The sequence below is a fragment of the Tursiops truncatus genome, chromosome 17, assembly GCF_011762595.2.
Source record: "Tursiops truncatus isolate mTurTru1 chromosome 17, mTurTru1.mat.Y, whole genome shotgun sequence".
Taxonomy (NCBI): Eukaryota; Metazoa; Chordata; class Mammalia; order Artiodactyla; family Delphinidae; genus Tursiops; species Tursiops truncatus.
The window spans coordinates 27,027,119-27,035,672 of NC_047050.1; positions in this window are offsets into that span (position 1 = coordinate 27,027,119).

The following is an 8,554-nucleotide window of genomic DNA, read 5'->3' on the forward strand; positions in this document are numbered from 1 at the left end:
AATCCTACATTCCTGCCCTAAGGCATGATCTCCCTTAAAATAAAATATAAAACCAACTCGGGACAGTTCTACTTAGAAGTTTTACTCAATGTTTTTAGTGCACAGTAGGGTCGGGATCATACACCATACTTCATGAAGCAAACTTCCTAAGAAATCATTTTCTTCCTTCTCTTTCTCACAGGGTCAGATTCACCCAGACAGCTCTCCACAGCTCACTTCTCCAGCTCTAGCTGGAATTCCAGCTCTAGCTCCAGGCCTTTCTCATTCCAGTTTGACTCTCTTCTCCCTCTTAATTTTACATTTTCTGTGGCATGTAATTCATTCTTGTATAAAGCAGTTTAGCCTCTCAAAGGGTCTTCTAATTTTTCTCTACATTGAATTCCTAAATCAGTACAAGAGATTTTGGAGCCAAGCAGAGCAATGGAAGATTCCTTCTTAGAAGGTGCAGATTCCTTCTTAGAAGGTGCAGAAAGCTTGTGCCTATTTATACTTTGATATTTTTGCCCTATCACAGTGAGAATTTAAGATTTCAGTTTACTTCTGGGCAATAGTCCTTTGGGAAAGCCACACCAATAGGGCCTCACAAGTTAGCTTTACTTAGGTTAATTTACCACCTTCCAGGGAACAGCCCTCAGCTTTGTAATGAATCTGATTTTTATGATCATCCAAGAACACTTCTGTCTCACACTAATCACAATCATATGAGACCCATGTGTAAAATCAGAATGATTAATTTATATTGGCAAATGCAACTTTTAAGAGGGCAGGTCTCTGTTTGACATGCTTAGTTCATTTCTTCCCTGAGGACGACCTAGGGAGAGAGCCAAATTTTATCCTAGGAAAATTGTTTGTTATATCTAGAATAAGATTGGGGAGATTAAATAGTTCATTCTTCCATTCATTCTACCAGTATCATTTGATCACTTAGTCTAGGACAAGGGCTCTGCAGGGAAGCAGGACTACAATGATAAGTATGTCATATCAACTGTCCTCATGTTGCTTAGTGTTCATGAGAGTGAGTAACACCTGGCTGACTGAATATATGGTTAGAAAAGGCTTTTCCAAGGAAGTGATGTTTTAAGCTGACTTCACTTGAAAATGGCTATGAGTTAGCAATGAAAAGAGAGTTTGTGTGTGGAGTTGGGTGGGGTGGTGGAGACAGTGGGAAGAAGGGTTTTTCAGGCAAGGGAAATAACCTGGCTAATGTGTAGATTGTGGGACTGATGTTATGTACCTAGTTAAGGCTTTGGAAATTTGTTCTGCAACAAGAGGAGGCTTATTTTCCTGAGAGGACTAATACGATTAAATTTGTATGTTAAAAAGTTAAGTCTGTTATGGGTAGAGAATATGGTTGGGGGTGAGGGAGACCCAGTGAGGCCAATTAGAAGGCTATAGCAGAAAATGCAATTAGAATGTGATGGTCATTTGGCTTAAGATGCTAAAAGGGGAAAATGAAAATGTAAATGACTTCCACATATTTATGAGGTCAAATCCGTAGTATTTAAGACTGATTAAATGTGGGAGATGGATAGTAATAAAAGTGACTCTAAGGTTATTAGCATTAACAGCTGGGTAAATGGTGGCATAGAACAATGGGGAATAACCAGGTTTGAAGGTAAGGTATTATTCAATAAATTCAGTTGTGTACCAGGTACAACTGATTTAGGCTGTGTAAAATCCAAATAACAGTCATTTAAACCATGTAAACCCCTCTACCCTGATATATCAAGAAGACTGAGAGAGTAGTTCCAAGGTGATCCATTGGTTCAGTGGCATTTGCCCTTTTGTTCCAAGTTTGTTGCTTCATTGTTACAATGCAGTTGTGTTTTCATTGAAGGCATGAGGATGGAAGAGTAAAGACTTGACAAGATCTCCTCTATTCTTTCCCCTTTTAGAATAAGCAGTAAGTAAATGTTTTCCTCTAAGACCACCAGAGGACTTCTTTACTTCTTTATAGTTTTCCCTGTCCTTGGCCTCCCCTTGCTGCAAAGAATGATGAGTGCTTGGTAAAAGAGAAAGGGATCATCACAGTTGGCTTGGAACAGTGGTTCTCAACCCTGTTAGACACCAAAACCCCTTTTAGTAATCTGAAGTGAAATTCATAGACAATATAATTTGCCTATATACCTCATATGAAAAATATATTTAATGATCTATTTGTCATAAAATAGAAAAATTAAACGATATGTAAATGTTTAGGCAAGGTTCAAAATGAGGTAATTGGATGTTTGCAACTCTATATATAGTGCAGTGGGGTACATGATGTTTGCAGCAATATGTAGAATCACCACAACATAGCAGTGGTGATCAGACTGACACATATGTGCTGTATTGGTGTCACAAACAGCATGAGTGGTGTTGCTATCAACCTCTTCTAAAATGTTGAACAAGTCTTGGTAACACAGTGAATAAAACAAACTATAACAACATGCTAGTTCCAATCCTGAAGGTACATTGAAGAGCATGTGGAATGCAGAACAGTTCTACAATATGTACTTTTGTCCCTCATATTGCAGGGAGACACACCTGGGACCCCACCAACCTATGCCAGTACTGTCTCTGATCATTGTGACAAGCAAATTTCCAGGAAAAAAAAAAGTGTGATTGACACACTGTAGAGCAGAGAAGAAATGTAAGAGCAGCTGAAGGCGAAGAAAGATTGATTTCCCTGATTTTGAGTGGCATCTCATAAATTCCCACGTACTGTCTACAGCTATTACAGACATTCACCATAAAGTTAAATTAAAACTTACCCTGCACTAATTCTCATTATGTGTCTAGCCCTAAGGAGTCTGATTAATTCTGTCCAGCATAACACTAATTGAAGGTCAAGGTTTCCTTGCGAAATCTTGCTCAATACCTTAGGCACTGGGGAAATATATCTAGTGAAAACAACTTTTAATCCATGTTCTCAGGACTTTCAGTGAAATACCTAACTTATATTGTTTGATCTCTAGAAAAAATTTTCATCATTTTAGGATATTTTCTTTTAAATTATTGGCTCATGTAGTTCATCATCCTATACTGAACTAGCTAGACTTCAACTTTTTCTTTCTTATTATTTACTATAGTTTAACTTGCCAAACTTTTTTGCTGATGGCTATTTGCCCATTAGAAATCAAAAGTTAAAAGCAGTTAATCTTGAAAATGATTAACAGAGAAACAAAAAGAAACTTAATTAGTATAATAAAGTTTCAAATGCTTGGCTTTTTTTCTTCTGCTACATGAAGGAAATAAGAATTTTTCTTTGAAATCTGGTTCTCCATCTGCATGGACAGCCTAGTAAGAAAATAATTTTGAAATAAAAAATAATTTTGAACAACACATTAGTATTTTTAGAGACATTAAAACTATATTTTGCATTTAAGTTAAATTAGAATTATTTCACCAAACAATTTCAAGTAGCAAATAGAAAGAGATGTCAAGGAATGAATTTAAATATCAATATTTTATTGTTTTTCATTTGGAATATTTTAGTGAAGTCACTGGTCTTAAAATTTCTAAACCCCATTTAAAATATTTAGTTTAGGTAAGAAATAGTCATTTTATTAATTTATCAACCCAAAATGAAATATTTGGGGAATAGGACTTTACAGCGGAATTTGGAGAATACCCCAGAATCACAGCATTTAGGCAGGAAGACAAAATTGTGTGTGTGTATGAGTGTGCATGTGTGTTCTGTAAAATAATAAAGACTGTTACCTCTATGAATATGTGAAGTTTTGTAGTTTATTGCTATGAGGTTTGAGATCAGAAAACTATAAAGCAGGACAGATTAGCAAAAGATTAGAGAAGAGATTAGTGAATGATAGATTAGCAAATCATGGGCATAGTTTTTAGCAGGGGCTTGAAGGAAATGATGAATATGTGACAGTGAGAATATTGATATGACATTGAGGGCTAAGAAAATATGGAGAAAATAAAGCCATCTTGAACTGGTCATGGAGGAAGAATGGCTTGGCTGCACTGATAAAACTGTGTTAATGAGGAATTGAAAAATGCTTAGAAATATGAATGTTGAGAGAATGAGGAGGTGGTTGATTTAATGTCATAGATTCAGATGACAAAATGCCAAAATCTTCCAGAGATACTTTAGGTAAGAGGGTGGTGTTACACGAACTATATGTGAAATAGATTTATGGTATCTTATTGGATAAGGGCAAGGTTAGAGGGATCCAGAACGGTTATAAAATTGTTGAAGTAGTTCAGTTATGAGGTGAACAAGGACTAGGTGATTAAACTGCTGGAAAAAAAAAGAATACAGATGCTAGAAATAGAACCTGGTAATGAAAAAATGAAAAGATATGTTTGTGTGTGTATCTATCTATCTATCTACAGGTATATATATATATATATATATATATATATATATATATATATATATATATACACTATTTAACCAATTTAATCAATTTTATTAAATATGAATTAAAGGAAATATTATTTTTCATTATTATTTCACAGTATATAACTGTAATTTTATTTCCTAGGGGATGGAGGTGGGGGTGAGAGACTGAATTATAAGGTAACAATCCTTAAATTATTTTGAGACAGGGTTTGAAAGTGCAAACAAACCCAGACAAAAATTTCCAAAATTTAATGCTATTATCTTGTAGGTTTCTACTGAATCAGCATAAACCACATTTGTTAAATTAACCATATATCCTTGTGAAGTGAATAGAATGAAGGATTGAATTAGCTGCTGGATTAGTAATGAATCACTTGTAAATTCAAAGATAAATGTGCTGTAGTAAAGTAAGAAAACATTTATTCTGCTTACAATATACTTATTTTATATATGAGTTTAATATTTAAATCTTTAATGTTCTTAACTATCTTCAGGAATCATTTCTTTTATTTTAGTTTAAAATAGAAGAATTTTTAACGATAGCTAGTATTCCTACCTGTACATTTTCATATTTTGTCTGACACTTGGAAAATACTAATTTCATAAAATAACTATATGATAAAAGAAAGAACAGACTTTCCCAGTTTGTATATACAAAATGGATACTTTTAGAATCTGAATTCACTCTTGCAGTAACAGGATATGCTCTGAGATAAAAAACATAAACTCACTTTTCTAAAATTTAATAATTTCAAAATAAAATTTCTAATATACAATTTTATAGTTGTATTTACTAGACATGCCTTGTGCAATCCAGTAGTCATTAGCTACGTATGGCTTATTAAAACTAAATTAATGAAAATGAATACAATTTAAAATAGTGTGTTCATCTCTTGCTGTGGAGCACAGGGGTGTTATTTGAATACTCTTTGATCTTTTTAGGGTTTACTTGTTTCAGTTAATGCTAGAGTTTGGAAACCCCATACTCCTGTAAACTACTAAGAAATATTTTCTGAGACCCTCCCAGGTAAGCACTTGTGCTAGATGATAAACATGAACATTTTGTATTAATCCAATAATTGTTGTGAAGTTTGTAAGACATTGTATTAACATAAAAACTACTTACTTGTAAAAGACATTGAAATATTCAGGAACTTTCTAGTGAAAGAGACACTGAAATGTTCAAGAAAGTTATAATGAGTTATTTATTCCAGTGAAGATTAAACACCAATAAATAAGACAATACAGAAAGCATCCATTTTTTTAAATTGAAGTACAGTTGATTTACAATATTGTGTTAGTTTCAGGTATACAGCAAAGTGATTCATATATATATATATATATATATGTATATATATATATATTTAAGAAAGCATCCATTCCTAATCTTGACTGCAAATAGGACAAGAGGAAGCAGAGGGCACAAAGATACTATAGAATAAAAGATTTTAGTTAGATATAAGGAAATGTTTCCTGGTGTGGAAAGTAATTCCACACTGGAAGGATTTACTGAGTGACGTTATGGGATTTCTGGAAATCTTTAAAAATAGAATACATTTCGATCTCTCTAGAGAGGTATGTGATATGCCGGCAGGCATTGAGTTGGAGGATGAATTAGATTCATTGCCATGTTTTTTTCACAGCAACAGTTCTATGAATCTGTAGAGGACAATGACATTGGGTAATTCTCACTGTGCTCTGCAGGGAGTCAGGTCTCCAGACTGCTTGTCCTTACAGAATCAGGGCCAAAATATTATCCTACATTCAACAACTTCTCAAAAACAGGAAATTAAAAAACCTGAAAAATACAAAATGCTAGTGTTTTGCCATTTTAAGAAGCAGTTTTTCTTGAAGTGAATTAGCATTTCCTTTCCTATGCACGCTTTAGAAGCTGTGCATAGTTCTAATTATGTCAGACTGTATATTCAAACTGTAATTTTATAGTTTAAAAATTAGAAAAGTATGTAAGGAAGTATAATTGCCACTATTTTAAAATAGTTCAGTTAAATACTGCTACAATATTTGTGTTGTGCTTGAAAATATGTACAGTTTTTTCAATGGTAATACCTTTTCCTGTCCTTAAATATATCTATAGAGTGCCTTGATTTTAACATTACCTTTTTTCCAACATTATCTTTTACAAATATTAATAAGAGTTGTTGCTTTTAGAAACTCTACAGGAAATAATAGCTGGAAAACCCTCTGTAGCTTAAAGTCAGTCATTAAAACTCACAACAGGGTAAGTAATTAGAACTACCCACTCTTAACTTGTAAATAAGCATAATTCGTTCCAAAGAGGAAATATCGAAACTCGGTTCATGTCTACTGTAATGTATTACTCAGATACTACTGAGCATTGCACATTAAGAACTTATTTCAACAACCACAACAAAGACCAAATCTGAACTGCTGATGTGGCTGTTCTGCAGTGAATGGGCTAATGTATTTACTGTGATTTCAGAATACATATGAAATAATGATTTGTGCCTTTAATCTGAGTGACATGATAAGCCCCCTCCTCACTTTGTGTGAAAATATTCCATCGGAGTTATACAAGTTTGATGTTCCAGCTACCTGGATTGTGTTCTAGCACTCCAATATTCAAGCCTGGGGCTGTGATGGAAATGAGGCAGTGGGCACCCAGGTCAGAGCCACAGAGAACCAGGAAGTTGGGAAGTGGCCTGAGTACACCCACTAGGGAGGCATTGGAAGAAACTGGACAGTTAGGAAACTGGGACAGGAGGACTAGGTAGGTTTGCTGCCATAGTTGACGGCATGGCTGCTTCAGAGCTGCAGTGAATCTCGTCACATGTCCTGTACATCAAAGAAGAAATCCAAAGCCACAGCTCACCCGAAAAGCCAATGACTAATTTTTTTTATCCATTGATGTCATTCTTAGCCAGGTTTAAAATGGAAAGCAGAAGCAGGTCAGGCTGAGTCATACTCACAAGGCAGAATTTGGGAGAAGCAGGAATCAAAGGCTGGACCAGATGGCATTTTAAATCTGCAGAAAACTGTGTTTGAGAATAGCCGACCAAATAAACAATGAAAAATAATAACTGACCCTGGAAGGAGAACATGCTCCTGGGAGATGGGTGGGTGAGGAAGTCAAGATAAAATTGCCTGTGTGAGGCTTCGCCAGAGAGAAGGTTCTTTTGATAGGCAGCCTGATGTAGCAGAACAAGCCGCTGCTTTGGGGTGAGACAAACACAAGTTTATTCTCATACACTGGCTGTGTGATTCTGAGCAAGATACTTCTTAATCTCTGTTTCTTCATCTGTAAAATTCCAATAATAATTCTTATCTTCCAGGTTATTCTATTTAAAATCAAACAAGTACTGTGCATAATAATGTAGTAGAGAATCAGTGAACATTATTATGTTGAAGTTTCAGTGGATGGAAAGTGCCTTTGGCATTCATTCATTCACTGCATCATTCCTTCATTCATTCATTCAGTAAGTAATTCTTGAATAGACACAAAATGCCAGAGAGTGCTGGAGGCAGAGGATACAATCAGGAGATAGTTACATTTCCTTAGAATATAGATCACTGGTAGCAAAGTATCAGCATAGTACTTGCTACAGAGGGGAAGGCACCAAGATTTAAGTAAAGTACAGAGAGGAATTGCATGAGTTGGGTATTTGTTCTTATCGGGATCATATGGTTTCAGACATCTCAGCATTTCATGTGTCCCTAATTATTCTCTCTAGAGGGATTTCTTCCTCTCTGGGTAATAGCACTTTAGACAGTCTCACAGGAATTGAGGCACTACTAAAGGCTTTCATATATATATGTATGAAATGTGTGTGTATATACATATATATAATATAAATTAGAGTTTGAGTAAGAAAGCAGAACCATCATGAGTGGTTTAGACTAAGGGATTTTTTATTATTATTGGGATTAAACATTTCACAATTGTAAGAAACACTGGGAAAATAAAGATCTGAAAAGGGGTGATTGAGGGATCCGAAAAAAACACTAATTAATGGTGAAGAAGTTCTGTGGAAAGCTGCTACCTACGCATGTGATGACAAGCATGATGTCCTTGTAAGTCAACTGGACAGCTGGACGTAAAGCAGAGATAAAGCAAGAACAAGCTGGGAGCCATGAGGACACTCTGGAACCCACAAGGACAAACCGGAAGCCACGTCCATCTGTCACTACACCTAAACTCAGTGTTGTTGGCTATTTGCTGAAGAAACT